Raw genomic sequence first — 19,369 nt, 5'->3', positions numbered from 1 at the left:
ACTAGGATGGAGGATGAACATCCCTTTATGTCAGGTGTTGCCCTGGGGGTGAGGCCTGGGGAGCTAGGCTGAGTGAGTGCATATCGATGAGGCTCAGGGCTGCCCTTGTGTGTATTTGAGGCTGCGCACAGAGAGAGAGATGAAAGCTGACATGTGTCTTTTAGAACCGGCCGCTGCTGTCAGGTTTGGTTTCTGGAGCTGAGAACAGGTGCCTCAGACTTCAAAGTAGAACCCAGCGTCTCTCTGTGACCTTCCCCTGAGGGTCTGGTTTGGAGAAGAATCTCAAACCTTCTCCGCTTGTCCTGCACCACTGTGTTGGAATGTGGGTTCCTTAGGCACTTGTTGTTGTGTTCTTGGCCTTGGGGGCTTTGGCTGTAGTCAGAGAGAGAGCATTTTGTCCTGACATTTCCTTGTATCTTTCCTCCCCAAGCAGGGCAATGGGGGAATATGGTTAGGGAAATGTGCTTTAAGGCTTTAGTTCATGTTAAAAAATATTTGCTCGGCACTTACCACATACACGCAGAAATATACCAGCAGCTGACATAAATATTAGAGATGGAGATTAATTAACCAACAATTAATTAATTAGACAAATATCTATTAGACAGCTACTCTGGCCAGGCACTGCAACAAGCACTGGGGATGCAGCAGTAAAAAAGAAAAAAAATCAGACACTTCCCTGGTGGTCCAGTGGTTAAGACTCTGGGCTCCCAATGCAGGGGCACAGGTTCAATCCCTGTTCAGGGAACTAAGATCCTACATGTTGCAGGGAGAAGCTCCTCCCCACGCCCCCCCCCCCCAAAAAGTCAAATTCTTGCTCTCACGGAGCTTACAGTATAGGGGGAGGCTCAAAATACACAAAATAAATAGGTTAAGTAATGAAAGTAATGGTAGGAAAACTGTGGACCCTCTGCCAGACTGCATAGAGCCCAAATCCTGGCTCTACCACATAGGTGCTGTGTGATGTTGGACAAGCTGCTTAATTTCTCTGTGCCTCAGCTTCCTCATCTGTGAAATGGGGTCGATAGGGGACCCACCCTGCACTGCTGCTCTGAGGGTTCAATGAGACAGCGGGTGTAATGGTCTTAGAACAGGCCCAGCATAATGTAAGCCCTTAGAAGGGCTATTACAGTGTCAGTGCCAGATGGTGTCAGAGAAGATTTTCTAGAGAAAATGAAACTGAAGGGGCAGGGGAGGGTGGGAAGCATGAGGGCACCTGAGGAAGAGTTTGCAGGTAGAAGAGGCTGGCAGGGTGAAAGGCCTTGCTCAGAAGGAGTCAGGCATATTCAAAACCAAAACCAAAACCCAACAAGAGGCCAATGAGGCTGCAGTGAGCAAAGGGTGAAAACCAGGGGGTGGTGGAAAGAACCACACAGGGCCTAGTAGGTCACTGTAAAGGTAAATATTTGGAAAGATCTCTTGACCTCAATAGGGCGATCACTTTCTTGGCAAAAGTGACTGCCTGGAGGCGATTATTGGTAACAACTGTGAATTTTTATATTCAGATTCCTGGGGACATAATTAAACGTTTGTCCTCTGTATGTTTTGTACTTGATCTCCGTGTCTGTGATGGATGGGATAAGTCCTGGAGTTTCCTAACTAGTCTGCTCTTTTTCTATGAACAAACAGTAATTTCACATCAATAAGGGGAAAAAATGAAAGTTTAAAAAAAGACCCATGATTCTGCCAGCTTAGCAGATTTTTACCACATTTCACACCAGGAGATTTTAAACAAAATGGGGACCGTAATATCTCCTAGCATGGTTGCTGATGATGGATAAATACAGTTTGAGTATGAATGGGGGTAGATGCTGGCAACGAGCCCCTCCTCTGAATCCACATCTGCAGAGGCTGGGCCTCGTGTGGAAAGGTGAGCACACATCAGGTCCACGGCTGGGATTCAGGAAGAGATGCGTGTGTTTGACAGGCGAGGAAGGTCCAGCCGCAGCCCAGTTGCTAAGAGGAAGGACAAGCCAGCTGAGGGGAAAAATGTCACCATAAGGTAAAAGGCAATCAAGAACCCCCATTTTACAAAGGGACAAAGGGAGATTGTGAGTGTGACCCCCAAATGCCTACTCCTTACACCCTGGTTGAGGTCACCTCTGCCCACGTGTCACTGAGAAAGGGGCTGCTGGGCGCCAGTAGGAGCTAATCAGAAGAACAGAGGCCTGGGAAGTATAGGCGGCATATGTGGTGTGGTGTCCACGTGGCTTTGATCCCCACAGATCCCCGGAAGCCACCTCTGCAGACCTGGGAAAGGCCCGCTTGTACTGGTCCACCCACTCCGGTGACCCCGAAATCCTCAGGTGCAGGGAGTCAACTCTGCAAGGCACCGGAAGCCTGTGCCAGCCAGGAGGTTTGTTTGCTTGAGACTTGGGGATTCAGATTGAACAATTATTAGAAATAAACCACACAATATGTGCCTGGCACACAAAAGATGCTCAATAAAATTGAAGCCATTCTTTCCGTGTTCCGCTTCTTCTTTTTTTTTTTTTTAAGTGGTACACGGGCTTCTCACCGTTGTGGCCTCTCCTGTTGCAGAGCACAGGCTCCGGACGCGCAGGCTCAGCGGCCATGGCTCACGGGCCCAGCCGCTCCGCGGCATGTGGGATCTTCCCGGACCGGGGCACGAACCCACGTCCCCTGCATCGGCAGGTGGACTCTCAACCACTGTGCCACCAGGGAAGCCCCGCTTCTTCTATTTTAAATTAAACAAAAGTCAGTGCCATTGCCAAAATACTCATTGGATATGAGAGGAAAGTCACAGCCACAGATATTTATTGTGCACTAGCTGAGCTCCCCTAGGGGGCAGGGGTAGACATTTAATTAGATCGATATACAACTTGTGGGAAACAATTGCACGTGTCCCCTTGTGAATATAATGAAAGGCTAGGCTAAGTGACAAAAGGGAGCTATGCACAGAGAGCTATGGTCCAATGAAGAGGAATGAAGAGGAAGAGACCACATGATCATAGAATCACATGACAAAGGTAAGCTTCACAGGACGATATGATCACGTGATCAGGGTAGACTTCAGGGAGGAGGTGCCATTTGCGTCATGACTCTAAAGATGGGAGTAAAATTTAGATGGATGGGAAGAGAAGGGAGCACGTTCCGGGTGAAGGGACCAATAGACCCAATGGAAGGTGTAGACCCACTCAGGAGATTGCAGTGGTCCGGGGAACTGGAGCATGGGTGAGATGAAGGGGAGGAAATCCTGGGTGGTCCCACTGGAAGGAAGGGAGGGGTTTGAACTTAATTGAGTGGTGACTCAATTAAATCATGAAATTAAGCCATGAAATTTTTTTGAGAAGGGGAAGTTAGTTAGATAAATGCAGATCGACTCCAGAAAAAAATAAACATCAAACAGAAATGGATGTCTTGCATAGACTAGGGAGGCATGAAAGGCAGGAAAAGCTATTGAGAGGCTGCTTATGAATGGGATGCTAATTAACATTTGTGGGGCACCCACTCTATGCCAGGTGCCTTATGGGGAGTGAGTGACTTTGTTGATAGATTAAGCAAGTTACTTGAGGCCACACAGCTGGCAACGGGCACTGCTGGGATCAGAGGCGGTACCAGCCTCCTCTATAGAGGCTGTGAGAACATCCACTCTGTGCTGCTCTTGGTAGAAGAAACGGTGGTGGAATTCAGGGGCAACAGTGGAGATGGCAGGTGGAGAAAGCATTGGAGAAATCTTGTGAGGTCAAAGCTTCGTGACTTGGCCAACAGTTGCCTAAAGGAGGATGGGAGAAGTCCAAGAGAACTCCAAGGTTTTGGTTATGGGTAATTGGGAAATAATTAACTCAATAATAAAAACACAGACGTCAGGAAAAAACTGATTGGAGGGGAAGATACTGAACATGTAGAGTTTAAGGGACTGGATTCTTAACTCTGGGAGCACACTGGAATCCACTGAGTTGTTAAAAGATTTTAGACTCCTGGACCCCACCCAGACAGGCTAAATTGGAGTTCTGGGGGTGGAGCCAGGGTACTGGTAGTTTGTAAAAGCTGCAGGTGATTCCAATGTGCAGTCAGAAAAAACCCTCTCGGGACTTCCCTGATGGTCCAGCGGTTGAGACTCCGAGCTCCCAATGCAGGGGACCTGGGTTTGATCCCTGGTCAGGGAATTAGATCCTGCGTGCTGCAACTAAGACGCGGCGCAGCCAAATACATAAATAAACAAAATATTTAAAAAAAAAAGGAAGAAGAAGAAACACTCTCCACACGGGGAGAAAACCCAGGCACTGATGCTCCCCCAAAATTTAAGAGCTAGAGAGAAATATCTGGGAGGTGGTTGCATAGAGGTAAGAGTTGAAGTCAGGAGACTGAACAAGAACATTAAGGGAGAGTAAACAAGAAAGAAGAGGTGGGCTTCCCTGGTGGCGCCGTGGTTGAGAGTCCGCCTGCCGATGCAGGGGACGCGGGTTCGTGCCCCGGTCCGGGAGGATCCCACATGCCGCGGAGCGGCTGCGCCCGTGAGCCGTGGCCACTGAGCCTGCGTGTCCGGAGCCTGTGCTCTGCAACTGGAAAGGCCACAACAGTGAGAGGCCCGCGTACTGCAAACAATAAATAAATAAATAAAATCAATTTCCCCCCCCTCTTTCTGCTCACTTCTAGAGTTACGCTTTCAGGGTACTCTGGCTTGACTTTCCCTGTGGGGAAAAATCCAAGGAAAAAATATGTCCTAGAGCAGGATGGTGGTGGTGATGAGTAAGAACACTTAGAGAAGTGAGGGAAGTTCCTCCCTAATTGCAGGAAAAAAGCTCTTTTGGTCTCATCTCTGTGCATCTCAACTGTGGCCACATCAGAAGCGTTTGGTGTCTGAGCCTTGTCCCGGGACTTTGGTGTAATTGGTCTGGGGGTTCCAGAGCAACTCCCCAGCAATAGTCCACAACAGCGTCTAATTGAAAACCTCTGCTCTAGCAACGCTGAATGCTTGTAGATTCCAAGTGTACCATCTCCTTCCATGTCTTTCTATCTTTGCCTATGTTACTTACACCTGTTCATTTCAACTCAGCTTCCCCTAGGAAGTCTTCCCTGCTCCCCTTGGCAAGGACCTCTCCTTGGCCATTATAGCACTGTCTACTTTGTATTGAATGGATCTAGATATGGGTCTATATCCATATAGTGCATGTTTATCCTTTACAAATACTTTGCCCGGTAGCGTCCATTTCCCCTTTCTACTTAGGGAGAGTCCTCCACTGTATACGTTTGATGAAGCCTCTGGGACAGATATTCACCACGTTGGACTTGGGATTTCTAATATTGGAATACTAACAAAAGTCATAGCGAGAGGTCAGAATTCACTCAGTGGTGCTGGCAGTGGCAATGACCATCACAACTAGTGGCCAAACTTGACTGCTTCTCAACATGACTCTGGCAGTGGTGGCCTCCGTTAGTTCCAGTGAAAATGTCCAGCTAGTCCGGTGATTCTTTGAGCTACCCAGCAACCTTCTTTAAAAATACCTTTGTTGTTGTTGTGGTTGAAAATAGCCAGAGTGGTTTCTGTTGCTGGCAACCCAGAAGACTGACCAATATCCTACCCCACTAGAACCATCAGCTTCTCAATAGTTATGGACCCTGTCTTCTTCATCGTTTATTGCTCCAGGGTCTTGTATATGATATGTTCACAATAAATGTGAAAACCAGATGAACACGGTTCAGTCTTATCTTCATAACCCCTAAGAAACCATTTGTGAGGACTTATATATATCAGATGTAGTGTTTTCCAATGATACATAATACGTCTTCCATTTTACGGTACGCTATTCGGTCATGCAGGATCAATTAATTAGGCTGTCAGCATTATTTTTGTGGATGTAGTTACCTTTTTAAAGGTACTGAAGAAAAAGATCTTTGAAGTTTGATGTCATCTATTCCCAGGCCAAGCCAACAGCGGCCAGGCCACTCTTCCTGGGTGAGATGTACTGAGTTAGATGAATACTATCAGAACTGAATGTACATCCTCTCTCTCTTCCCCTTTACTTCCTGTCTTGCTCTCTCCATCTCACTTCTCTCTTTCCCTGTCCCTCCTCCTCCACTTGCTTTGACGGATCCACTGTGGAGTCCCAGACTCTGGCTCCCTGAAGGCCCCCATATCCTGCTAGACAGCATACTCATTATAAGATGTGCCAAGCCTAGACATCCACCATCAACATCAAGTCTTTTTTTTTTTTTGGCGGTACGCGGGCCTCTCACTGTTGTGGCCTCTCCCGTTGCGGAGCACAGGCTCCGGACGCGCAGGCTCAGTGGCCATGGCTCATGGGCCTAGCCGCTCCGTGGCATGTGGGATCTTCCCGGACCGGGGCACGGACCCGTGTCCCCTGCATCGGCAGGCGGACTCTCAACCACTGCGCCACCAGGGAAGCCCCCAAGTCTTATTTTATGCCCATCAGACCCACAGTGCACATCGTTTCAATGAAAAACTCTTGGACCAGGAACAAGGGGAAGCAGGGAAAGTAAGTATATGACAATCACTCCCTGTTCTTAACTATATTTCTGTTTCCACCAGACAATTCCCACACATATTTCTCCCTTTCTCCCTCTCTCTCCACCATCTTTCAGTTCCATTGCAGATTGGGAAAATAGCAACTGGTTGGTAGCACAAAAGAACAAGGAGAAGGGGTGGGGTGGGGTAGAGAGAGGAGTGATGAAGATGGAAAGTGGCAAGAAAGAAAGAAAGGCAAAGCATATCCACCAGGTTAAATTTTTGGCGTTAAGGGAAAGGCCCGAAGTCTGCCAGATGCAATCAAAGAATAAGGGAGCAATGGAAGTATCTTCTCCCAGAGAATTCCCTGATGAGCAGTCAAACCGTAATTTCCATACTCCACTTGATTTTCTCCTTATCTTCTTCCAGCTTTGAACAAGCGCTACCAACGACTTGGATACGTTATTATGCGAGAAACCAGTGGCAACTTACCTTTTATTCCAAGCATCGATTTTCACCTAACACTGGGTAGAGATTTCTCAAACCCTCATTCAGATAAGTAGCTGGATTGCACTTGGGGGAAAAAAAGAATCCTATTCCTATATCTTGATGTGAAAATGACAAATTATCAAGAGCTGACAGGCCGTAAAATCATTTAATTCAACACTTCCCTTCACAGACAAAGAAACGAGACAAAAAGCCTTTGAGTACTCAGCTCTTTGACGCAAGAGCCCAGAATAGAGACTTTTCTACTGAGTCATGATAAGAGCAGTGAGGGGGATAAAGTCAAAGAGAAGATGATTAGGTTGGGGAAGCTTGTGTTAATAATTCATTCTGTATTTGTGTTGTTCAGAATTTGAGGATGCATTTTGATAAATTATTCATGGCGGAAGAAGGTACAGAAAACATCCAATGACTTTTTTTTTTTTTTTTTTTTTGCAGTACGTGGGCCTCTCACCGTTGTGGCCTCTCCCCTTGCGGAGCACAGGCTCCGGACGTGCAGGCCCAGCGGCCATGGCTCACGGGCCCAGCCGCTCAGCGACATGTGGGATCTTTCTGGACCGGGGCACGAACCCGTGTCCCCTGCATTGGCAGGCGGACTCCCAACCACTGCGCCACCAGGGAAGCCCCCGATGACCTTTTTGAGAAGCACCATTTCCTGGGTCCAGTATAGTGTAATGAAATTAGTCCACCAAGTGTCTTTGAATAAATTTAGTGAGCATCTTCCATAGACATCCTGAAACCCCCTAGATGATAAAGACAGCATCCCCTCAAGGGACTCTTATGAATCCACTTGCATTAGAAGCCTGAAGAAATGTCTGTTTTTGGAAGTTAGGTGATGACCCCTCTCTGACAGGTCAGCTAGGTGAATGTGGAACACTGGGTTTCTGCAAATCACAAGGGCAAGAGGCTGTGCCTCTCAGGGCGAGAGGAACATTAATGCAAACGGTGACCAATGACGATCTGCACTATTCCAACACCTACTATACTTCCATATCATTAGTAGGAGTTTCCAAAAGGTTTGTTGAACAAAGAGTGAAGACTGAGTGAATTAATGAATGAAAGCTAGTGACTACCTTCAGAGTACAGAAGATAAATCACCCAGCATAGAATGCAAGATTATCTGAAATGCTAGACACACATTCCACCTTCTTTTTGCTCTAAGCCCCTTAATCTTGGAAGAGTGTGGACTGTATTTGAGACTAAAAAAGGTCAGCCTCAAGTTCTATCAGGTTAAAAGTGTGTCTGTAGCCCCCCTGCTACTTGGGTAAGTTTAAGAGTTTATCATGGGGCTATGTGTTAGGAACGTGGATTAAAATCTTGAAAGTAAGTTATAAGTCTTAAAAAATAGAAATTTTTTTTGTAAAAGAGTAAAAATGATTTAACTTGGGTAGCTGGAGGGAGCTTAATGTCTAAAATGGATGTGAATAATTTTTCTTTCTGACTTTTATGAAACCTCCCTTTTAGGCTGCCCTGAAGAATTACAGAAGAGCATTTGCAGATTTCTGCTTAAGTAGAGGCCCAAGGATCTGGAAAAAATGGAACAAAATCCTGGGGCCGAGTGAGTTATAGATAACATATATTTAGAAATGAACAGACAAATGTCTATATATAATGATATCACTAAGCTAGCAGAGTTTCTTTCTTTCAAATGGAAAATAAGCAGCAGGGTGGTAGTGCCATTTCTGAAACTGAGCTACGGTTGTGTTTTATTGGTAGGTCTGCACATCCCACGAAAGTAGTAATTCAGCTAGTTTGCTTTGGTCTGTGTGTCTGCCCATCCCCCCTCTCTACCCCCATCGTCCTGACTCATTTCCCCAAGCAAATCAATGAATTTGTGAACATGGAGTTGGAATTCAGCCAGGAATATCTGAAAATGCTGTCTCATATTGCCTGAATCTATAAGGAGGAAACTATTCAGATGACTGATGCTCCTTAGGGCAGAATAGTAAATTGATCCTTTGGCAAGAAAGACCTTATGACACTTAACACAGCAATTCCTATAAATACCAATGTGATTGTCAACCAGAAGTAAGACTTACCTCTTTCTCAAAACTAGGCAATGAGTTCTGTATACATTTTTGTGTAGCTTTTATGTTTAATATGTGTGTATCTTGACATGCTTAAAGCAACCACGACATAAATTACATTAGTGAAAGTGTATTGCCAAGCACACAATGTACTTGATGAAATGCTTCCATTATAAGACACTGTTTCTGAGCACTTACCTTTCAAGTAAAATATCTTCTAGCCTGATATATTTTTTTTTTTTTTTTGCTTTCTCTTACCAAAGTGGAATTCTCTTTTCAGCAGAAAGTTTCATTGTATTGCCTCCTGTGACATGACTATATTTTAACAGTTTAAACTTGCAGAAGGTATATTCTAAATTGTGCTTTCTTATTATGAACCTAAAACATTTGTAAAATTTTCCCTCCCTGGGATGGCCTTTCTCACGGTCATCTGTTCAATCATCCAATAAATATTTATTAAGTGCTGCTTTGTGTCAGATCCCGTGTTCTAGGCACTGGGTGTTTACTGGTAACCAGACAAGGTCCCAGGTAAAGACAAACAAAAATCAGAGAGAGTAGTTCAGTTGGTGAGTGAGGCATAGGGTAGGAGTGCCGTTTTAGATAGGGTGGTCAGGGCAGACCTCACCGGGGACATAACACCTCAACAGAGACCAGAAAAAGGTAAGAAGTGAGAAAGCAGCTGTCTGAGGGCGAAGGCTTGGGGAAGAGAGAAAATGTGCAAAGACCTTGAAGAGAGACATGATGGGTGTTTCTATATCAAATGTGCCTGGTCTCCTCTTGAGAATGTCTTCTTTTAAAATAGGGCTTCCCTGGTGGTGCAGTGGTTGAGAGTCCGCCAGCCAATGCAGGGGACACGGGTTCGTGCCCTGGTCCGGGAAGATCCCACGTGCCGCGGAGCATCTGGGCCTGTGAGCCATGGCCGCTGAGCCTGCGCGTCCGGAGCCTGTGCTCCGCAACGGGAGAGGCCACAGCAGTGAGAGGCCCGCGTACCGCAAAAAAAAAGACTGAATTATTGGCCATGTGGAATTCAATTGCTTCCTGATTTTGAAGTGAATGCCTGTTCCACTGAGCATTAATCTTGGTAAACGTGGCCGTTTTAGGACCTGAGAAATGGATATTCCAGATTTGGAGAGAAAAGCAATAGGTGAGAACGTTGGCACTGGCTTGTCCTGGCAGAGCTGGTGACTGAAACAAAGAGATAAGTAATTAAAGCCTGTGTGACAACATGAAGAGGTTTTTGAAAATGTTTCACATGAAAATAATTAAAATAAAGCTTTCCTCCAATCATTGTCAATCATTGAAAGGTCTGGCTGTGAAAGTTTTTACTGGGTTTTGGGAAAGACGGTCCTTTCCCCCGACCCAATAATAGTAAACGTGATAGCTGTTCATTTGACCCCATGGATTTGTGTATGTGTTTGTCTAAACTGATACAATATCATAGCCTGCTTTTAGCAGTCAGGATTTCACAAGCTTTTGACCTCTCTCTATGCAGATATGCCACAGGGAAAAATGTTTGATGGATTCAGATGGTTTCTGTCCATGAGACCAAGTACCTAAGGGTGGGAGAGCTGGCCTCTGTGTGGCTGAATTGAACAGCTGGATTTGTCAGATCCCATCCACCCTAAGTCTGGTTACACATGAGGCAGGTGAGCCAATCTGACCACAGTCCTCCTGGGACAGTTACCTATGTCCTCTTCGCCATCACAACCCTTCCTCCTTCCTCCTCCTTAAAGAGCTGAGTTGCTGACTCACTTTCTCTTCTACGACTCCAGTCTTAATGCTTGGGGATTTCAAAGCCCCTGTTACAGTTCCTTAACTTTCATGTGCTGATGATATCATTTTCCTCCTCTATCTCAGCCTTTCACTCCTTCTGTGTCATTCCATAACTACAAACTCTGCATCTCTCCCACATCCCACCATTGTACCTCTCCCAGGGAATCAAGTACCCTGATTCCCCAGCAGCCCTGTTACTCCCAAGGGTCCTACCACGTTGCCGCTGTCCCTTACTTCTCTCGTGTTCTAACTTTGATCCTTAATTTCCAGCCTCCATCATTAAAATCATTCCTTGGCCTATCTCTTCAACTCCCGTGTCCCTCTCTTGATTAGCAGCATTTCTTGGTCTCCTTGTACATCGCTGGAGCAAAACACACAGCAATGTGGATTAGGGTCGCTCTAAACTTACCAACATCAAGTGGGCGGCGTAGGCTGCTTGGCAATCATGGTGTTTCCCCAGGTCATCCACCTAGCTGCTCTCTGGGTGACAAATTCATCCTTTCTCCTCTTCTCAGACGTCTAAATCTCAGCTGATGACCTTCTTCCTATTTTCCTGAAAAGACAGAAATAATCAGAAGAGAACTGCCATAAGCTCCCACCCTTACACCTACCCATCCACTTGTGTCTGTGCCCATGTAATCTTACTCCTCTCTCTCATTATGGGTGAACCAACTCTTTTTGAATATCCCAACCGCTGATGTCTACTCGAAGACATTGCTCCAGCAATTTTAAACCCTCTTTAATACATCAGCAAATTTCCCCAACCTACAGGATCACAACCATCGGCATACAGACATGCTCCTACTTCTCCTCTCCTAGAAAAAAAAAAACCTTCTCTTGAACCAACTTCACCTTCCAGCTATTGTCCTATTTCTCTCCTGCCCTTTACAGCAGAACTTCTCAAAAGCGTTGTCTATGCTCACCATCTCCAACTTTCCCCCTCCAATTGAATGAATTTCATCCATGTTTTCATTTCTCTGAAGGCACGAAAATTATTGCTACCAAGGTCATCACTGACACCAACATTGCCCAGTCCAATGGTCCTTTTCCGGTAGTTTTCTAACTTGACCTTTGGCATTTCACAGAGTTGACTTCTCTCTCCCCGTGAAACACTTTCTTCACTTGAAGTCCTGGACACCCCAGGACACCCTGGTTTTTTCCTTCTCAGGCTCCTTTTCCAGTTTTTCTTCATCTCTCATCTTCAAATACTGATGCTCCTGTAGGCACATCACAATGTGTACAAGTGTTCCATTGCTACATGGGTTTCGTGGCTACTGTATTGAACAGAACAAGTCTAGGGAATCATTATATGATTAGTGCCACGATTAAGTAGGCTTTGTCTCAGATAGCCTGGATTTGGATTTAGGTCACCTCCATCCACCCACACGCATACTTAATAGCTGTTTGTTTAAGTCAATTGGAAGTAATATGAGGAACTGCTTCGTAGGATGTTTTTAAAATTAAAAGAAATAATTTAGCACATAAAAAAAACTCAGTAGACATTAGCTATTATGGATATGGCCGAAATGGTGGGTTTTTCAATCTCTTAAAACTGGAGCGTCCAATAAGACCTAGTAAATCCTATACTTTGCCTACACTCGTATGCTACAATAATAAAACAATTGCAACACAAATATTTTACTGGAATTAACAAAATGATGAGTGCTGTTTTTGGTAAGAAGCACGTAGATGTGATTAAATATTATAAATGAATTGCCAGTTATATGGAAAAGCCCAAGTGCAAGTGTAGATAAACATGAATGCTACAACAAACTCTTTTACTGACCTGAAAGATCCTGAGTTCTCACCACTGTTCCCTGGATTGCAAGTGGAGGAACAAATGTTTCTTTCATGACCAGTTCCTCTGGGCTCTGGTGTATACTTGTTTATGACTGAGCTACCTAGAAGAACGTATTCCAAGGAATATTTTGCCAAATAGTAGTTCTGAGGTATATTACTAGAATATCCGTAGTGACAGAAAATTCTGGATTAAGACTGCTTTTATTTTATTTTATTTTTTTAAATTAATTAATTAATTTTTTGGCTGTTTTGGGTCTTCATTACTGCACACGGGCTTTCTCTAGTTGCGGCGAGCAGGGGCTACTCTCTGTTGCAGTGGCTTCTCTTGTTGTGGAGCACGGGCTCTAGGCATGCGGGCTTCGGTAGTTGTGGCACGTGGGCTCAGTAGTTGTGGCTCGTGGGCTCTAGAGCACAGGCTCAGTAGTTGTGGCTCACAGGTTTAGTTGCTCCGCGGCATGTGGGATATTCCCGGATCGGGGCTCGAGCCCATGTCCCCTGCATGGGCAGGCAGATTCTTAACCACTGCGACACCCAGGAAGTCCAAGACTGCTTTTAAATGACAGAACTTCTCAAAGCCTCTTCCACTTTCACCTGAAAATGAGTCTTCACGAAGAGGTCTCGTCTACAGGGCTTCTGAAACCTATTTGACTATGGAAGACTTCAACTTTTTAAAAAGAAGTATCTCTGTGTTATGCTTCTCAGAACACTTTTTGGAAAAATCCTGGCATAGAGAATACCAATGTTTGTCATTCCACCTGTTTTGCTTTACCATTTTATCTTTGGGGCTTAGCCTAGTAAATGACACATAATAGGTGTTTAATAAATATTTGTTAAAGGAATGAAATGTAAGCAGTGTTTTCTAGCCTTTGAAGCCATGTGTCAAGCAATAGATGATTCACAAATATTCATGATATGATCACTGCTCTTGGATAGTCACTGATATGAGCAGTTCCTTAGGTGCCAAACCTAAGCTAATCACTATAAAGTAATCACTGCAGAGAGATACAATGTTTAAAGGCAGGGAGAAGAGACTTTAATAATCAATTTGTGTTTTAAAACAAACTTCCTGGAACTTATGCATGAATATTATCACTTTAAGTGGCTTTGAGAAAACTGTGTACTTCATTCCTCAGAGAAGGTTTAGATTACGTGGCCATGAGGCATATCGTATCATTCATTCATTCAGCAAATTTGCACCTGCTCTGTAACAGGCACTATTCCAGGCATTGGTAATCCAGGAGTGAACAAAGCCGGGGAGGTCTGCGTTCTCTAGTGGAGGAAAGGGGAGCATGAATTAAAAAATATGTAAAAGTGAATTAACTGCAGTCTGAAATAATGCTGTTAAGGCAGCAACAAAGAAACGAAGGGGAAGAGAGCCAGGGGTCAGGAATCTGTCCAGGTACCAGAGAAAACACAAGGACAGGGATAGAGCCCAGGCAGGACATACCATCAGAGATGAAGTAAAAGTCTGAGCCTAGGGCTTCCCTGGTGGTGCAGTGGTTGAGAGTCTGCCTGCTGATGCAGGGGACGCGGGTTCGTGCTCCGGTCCGGGAGGATCCCACATGCCGCGGAGCGGCTGGGCCCGTGAGCCATGGCCGCTGGACCTGCGGGTCCGGAGCCTGCGCTCCGCGACGGGAGAGGCCGCAGCGGTGAGAGGCCCGGGTACCGCAAAAAAAAAAAAAAGTCTGAGCGTAACAACTCCAGTGTGGCGGCCCCTGGAGAGCCAAGGAGTGATAGGATTAGAGTGGGGCATGCTGGGCCTGCCACGTGGAGATGGCTAGAGCCTGGGAGCAGGCTGAGACGAGGTGTGGCCAAGCAGGAACAGCAGCTTCAGGCAGAGATAAAGGATGTGCAACAAGAAGTGGTGCCTTATAAATGAGCCAAAGATGGCCTCTGTATATTAACCCCTAGATGGTTCATTTCCTCACTACTGTGAAAACCTGTCACCTCAAAAGTCTGTGCCAAACTCCGTTTTTTACACATCCAATTGTTTCAAATATAGCCCAAATAAGCTGTTTTTTGTTTGTTTGTTTTGCCTTTTAGAGCCTGCCTTGTTTGCATACGCCATGAAACTCCCCAATGTCTTCTAGAGACGCGGAAGATGAACTGGGACTATAAGGACCCCAAGTCGGTGCTGCTGCCCTTGGATGCTCTCTGACCCAGAGATCCCCTGTTGGGCTGCAGAGTGATGTCAGTTAGATGTGTAAGGCCCCTCTCTGATTCCCCCCGCCCCCGACCCCGGGAGTTCCCTTGCCCTCCTCTTCTGGATGGTGGTCCCTCTGCTGAAGCCTCTGGATAGTTTCATGCTCTGAGGGACTGCCCCAGGAGTAAACTTGTCAAAGGGGAACCCAAATAAAGCGTGTGTGTGCTACTGCCACCTTGTGGTCATATTTTTCTCCTTGATCAACCTCTATGGGTGAGAAAGCCCAGCACTGCAGGTCTGATCTCAGATGAGGAAGGGGAGGTGGAGGGGAAGGGAAGGGGAGGGGAGGGGAAGGGAAGGGGAGGGGAGGGGAAGGGGAGGGGAGGGGAGGGGAAGGGGAGGGGAGGGGAAGGGGAGGGGAGGGGAGGGGAAGGGGAGGGGAGGGGAGGGGGAGGGGAAGGGGAGGGGAGGGGAGGGGAAGGGGAGGGGAGGGGAAGGGGAGGGGAGGGGAAGGGGAGGGGAGGGGAGGGGAAGGGGAGGGGAGGGGAGGGGGAGGGGAAGGGGAGGGGAGGGGAGGGGGAGGGGAGGGGAAGGGGAGGGGAGGGGAGGGGGAGGGGAGGGGAGGGGAAGGGAAGGGGAGGGGAGGGGGAGGGGAAGGGAAGGGGAGGGGAGGGGGAGGGGAAGGGAGGGGGAGGGGAAGGGAAGGGGAGGGGAGGGGGAGGGGGAGTCCCACTGGGGGCCACAGAATCAAGACAGACCAAGGGACCCTGAACCAGAGAAATAAAGGAGCTTGTTCACACTCACACAGAGTATTTGTAGAGGGGCTGGAGAATCTCTATGTCTGAAAATCATTTTCCACTTCTAATTCTTTGGATAAACTTGGTGGTTATATAAAAATCTATGATTTAGGTATATTTCAGAAATGAAACCTTTCCTATATCATTGAGTACTTTAATTGCTGCCATAGTTGGAAAAGGTAGTCACTCCTCCTGTCACCAATCTCAGACAAGCAAGTGTGAAGTGTGTGGTTACGGCTACATTAAACTGTTTATTTATTGTAAACTTTGGGTCATCCTTGTGTTTTATATGATATACCCATTCACACTTCCAACCTAATGGCCTGAGAATAGTTAACTCTTTCGGGAGCAAGAGGTAAACTGTCTACGTAACAGCCTTGCAAATGCAGAGCAACTTCAACAAAATTGGTTTTTCTGGATAGTTTCTTTGAGAAAGAGACTTGGCTATTAAGCCTAGATGCAGGACACACAGCTTTGCCCCAGTTATAAATGGGACCCTTCCATTCAGAGCCTCATAAATACACTTTAGCCATTTCGAGGGTTTCACTTGTGTAGAGTAATACAAAGACAGATGGAGGGCAGGGGCAGAGTAAGATGTTCTGTAGAATGAAGGAGAAATATGAAAGCCAAGCACTTAAATACTCAGCCAGTTGCCCGTGTATTTACCCTTCATCTTATTGAGTAGAGGACTGGATACTGAATTTTCCGAGTTCAGCCTTTGGTTAAATGCCATAGTCTGAAGAATGGTACCACATTCTGACAAACCTTGAGGCGCTTCTATACAACCCAACAGTGACAGGGGACTAGAGCTGGACAAGGAGGAGTTTGCAGGAATCTTCCAGAAAAAACAGTTGCTTGGTTTTTCCTAGGTTGTGGATTGCTGCACAGTAGTGCAATGATTCTTTTTGTAAGACTCAGTTTTATTAAGGTACCGACTACTATCTCATTATGCCAGGTGCCACCTGAGTAACAGAATTTATTAAGAGCTTTCAGCTAAAGTGACTGATGCTTCTTAGCGCCATCCATTCTGGACATCCCCTCTGTCCAGAAAGTGGCATTCAGAATCGATGTAATTTATGCCCAACTGTGTGTCTCCCGCAGCCCTCACATTTATAACTCATTACTTAACCTTCGCACCTCTTACATGGGATGTGGGGACTCTTCAGATGCAGAAAGACTTGGGTTAAAATCCTGGCTTCATTCACTTACCCAGCTGGGTGGCCTGGAGAAATTGACTTAACCTTTCTGAGTCTCAGCTTCCTCATCTGTAAAGTGTAGGCAGTAACATCTGTTTGAAGGGCATCTTGTAAGGACTGCACGTGTTAAGAATTGCTGCATCTTTCCTATCTTGCTGGGGCTGCATGGCTACTTGAAAAACAGTCTCACCAGACACTGCTTCTTTCCTTTCTTTTGAAATCAGCCTCGAGAGTACTCTTCCCAGTACACTCTCTATACCCCCATTAGTTCCTCAGCTTGTTGTAGTGCCTCTGCTAACCTCATCCCCCCAAAACCGTTTTTGCCAAGGTTATTGCTACAAACTAAATATTTGCATATCCCCAAATTCACATATTGAAGTCCCAACCGCCAACTGGATGATATTAGGAAGTGGGATCTTTGGGAGGTAAGTAGGTGAGGTAACGAGGATAGAGCCCCTCTAATGGGATTAGTGCCCTTACAAGAAGAGACCAGAGAGCTAGCTCTTTCTCTCTGTCTCTCATTCTCTCTCTCCTTCTCCGTCTCTGCCCACCATATAAGGATACAGCATCTGTTAACCAGGAAGAAGGTGTTCACCAAGAACCTGACTGCACTGGAATGAATCCTGCTCCTGAACTTCCAGCTTTCAGTCCAGAACTAAGAGCAATAAATATTTGTCGTTTAAGCCATCCAGCCTATGGTAATTTTGTCATAGCAATCTGGATGGACTGTGTCAGGTGCAGTTGACCTCATTTATCAAGTCGATAGTCTGTTTGGGGCTTCATTCTACCGATACACGTCATTAGACCCTACTGATCAACCCCTAAAACTCTCCCCTACGTATCATCCAGGACACTCCCCTCCAGGTCTTACATCACTCTCTGATCATCCTTCTTAGCCTCTCAGCAACTCCTTTTCCTTTTCCTGCTCCTTAAACTGATGATGGGTTCCACCATCATCTACTCCTTTTCTTGTTCTGTTCTGCCAATGAGGTGATATTATTTTCTGTCATCATTTCAGCTGTTACCCATATGCTCCTGATTCCAGATCTATATTTACCACCCTATCTCCTACCTTACACGTATATTTCCAACTGGAGATATTTGTCATTTCTCCCTGGATACCCTTCAAGCATCTTATATCTACCAATAAGAATCGAACTTATGCCCCGAATCCACCAAAAGAATGAATTAAATAAACGGAACAAAATAAAGACACACCACTAGGTCTCCCTCCTGACGTTTTCCTCTTGGTGTATCTCTTCAGGACATAGCATAGCCCAGGCTAGGAATTTATGAGACATCTTTGGCTTCTATCTCTTCCCATCTTCCAAATACAACCACCAACCACTCAGCAAAGCCTGACTATTTGGCCTCAGATGTGTCTCTGCCTCTGCCCTCTTGTGCATACACATGCTGCCTTGGTTCATCTCTTAGCAGCCTCATTGGACGGGCCTTCCAGCTTGGCCCAGCCTCCCTATTCTGGTCCATTGCTTATATGTCCTGTGATGCCTTCCTAGAACTCAAGTCACATCACATTACATTCTTGTTTACAGGACAAGCCCTAAAGTCTCAGCAGGACACGGCTGTCTTCATACTCAGGTCTCAGAACTTCATATTCAGTCTTTCTCCCAGCACCCTCTTCCTTTTGTATATAGATTCCAGGCACGCTGAATCTAGTAACTCCTTAGAACATAGACTTCTATTTCTTCACGCCCTTTGTTATGGACTGAGTGTGTCTCCTCAAAAGTCATATGTTGAATCCCTAACCCTCAGTAGCTTTGTATTTGTAGATAGAATCTTTAAAGAGGCAATGAAGTTAACATGATGGGTTAGGGTTTGGCTCTAATCCAGTAGGACTGATGTCCTTATAAAAAGAGGAAGAGACACCAGGGATGCACACACTGAGGAAGGCCCATGTGAGGACACAGAAGAAGACGGCCATCTACAAGCCAAGGAGAGAGGCCTCAGGAGAAACCAACACTGTGGACACCTTGACCTTGGGCTTCTAATCTCCAGAACTATGAGTCAATACATTTCTGTTGTTTAAGCCACTGAGTTTGTGGTCTTTTTTTTTTTTTTTTTTTTTTTTGCGGTATGCGGGCCTCTCACTGTTGTGGCCTCTCCCGTTGCAGAGCACAGGCTCCGGACGCGCAGGCTCAGCGGCCATGGCTCATGGGACCAGCTGCTCCGCGGCATATGAGATCTTCCCGGACTGGGGCATGAACCCGTGTCCCCTGCATCGGCAGGGGGACTCTCAACCACTGCGCCACCAGGGAAGCCCAAGTCTGTGGTCTTTTGTTACAGCAGCCCTAGCAAACGAATATGGTCTTTTTACCTGAGATATCTTTTACCTTAGCTTACCTGTAGTATCCTTTCCTCATCCCTCTACATGAGAAAGTCCTATTTATTTTCCAAGACCCAGTTCAAATGGTACCTCAATGATTATTTTCCTGATTCCCTCAGGAATAAATGATCCATCTGCTTGCTCCCACAGAACTTTGCCACTGCATCTACTCCGAAATTTATGTTGTCACCATCTTCAGAGCCCAGCTTCTTGAAGGCAGCGTCTTCTCTTCTTTCAAACATGCTAATCCAGAGGCCATGGTGTGCTATATTTAGGTGGCAGGTGTGTTTAGCACACCCTCCCCGGCATTGTCCTCTTACAAATTGAGGTAATATCTTAGAGCCAGGAAATTTCA

At 46.0% G+C, this 19,369-nt stretch overlaps 1 pseudogene across 1 annotated transcript in view; it reads left to right on the top strand.

Moving 5' to 3' along the window:
* Positions 1-1,910: 1,910 nt before the first annotated feature.
* The window catches only part of LOC307184108 (small ribosomal subunit protein eS17-like), a 125,126-nt pseudogene continuing 107,667 nt past the window's right edge, over positions 1,911-19,369 (top strand). Inside the window, exons 1-2 of the transcript in view lie at positions 1,911-2,002; positions 2,226-2,306. The product of the transcript in view is annotated as a small ribosomal subunit protein eS17-like (transcript). The remainder of the gene's footprint in view (positions 2,003-2,225; positions 2,307-19,369) is intronic.

The sequence above is a fragment of the Stenella coeruleoalba genome, assembly GCF_951394435.1.
Source record: "Stenella coeruleoalba genome assembly, chromosome: 3".
Classification (NCBI taxonomy): Eukaryota; Metazoa; Chordata; class Mammalia; order Artiodactyla; family Delphinidae; genus Stenella; species Stenella coeruleoalba.
The sequence above is the reverse complement of the archived record's forward strand: the minus strand, read 5'-3'. Positions and strand labels throughout refer to the sequence as shown.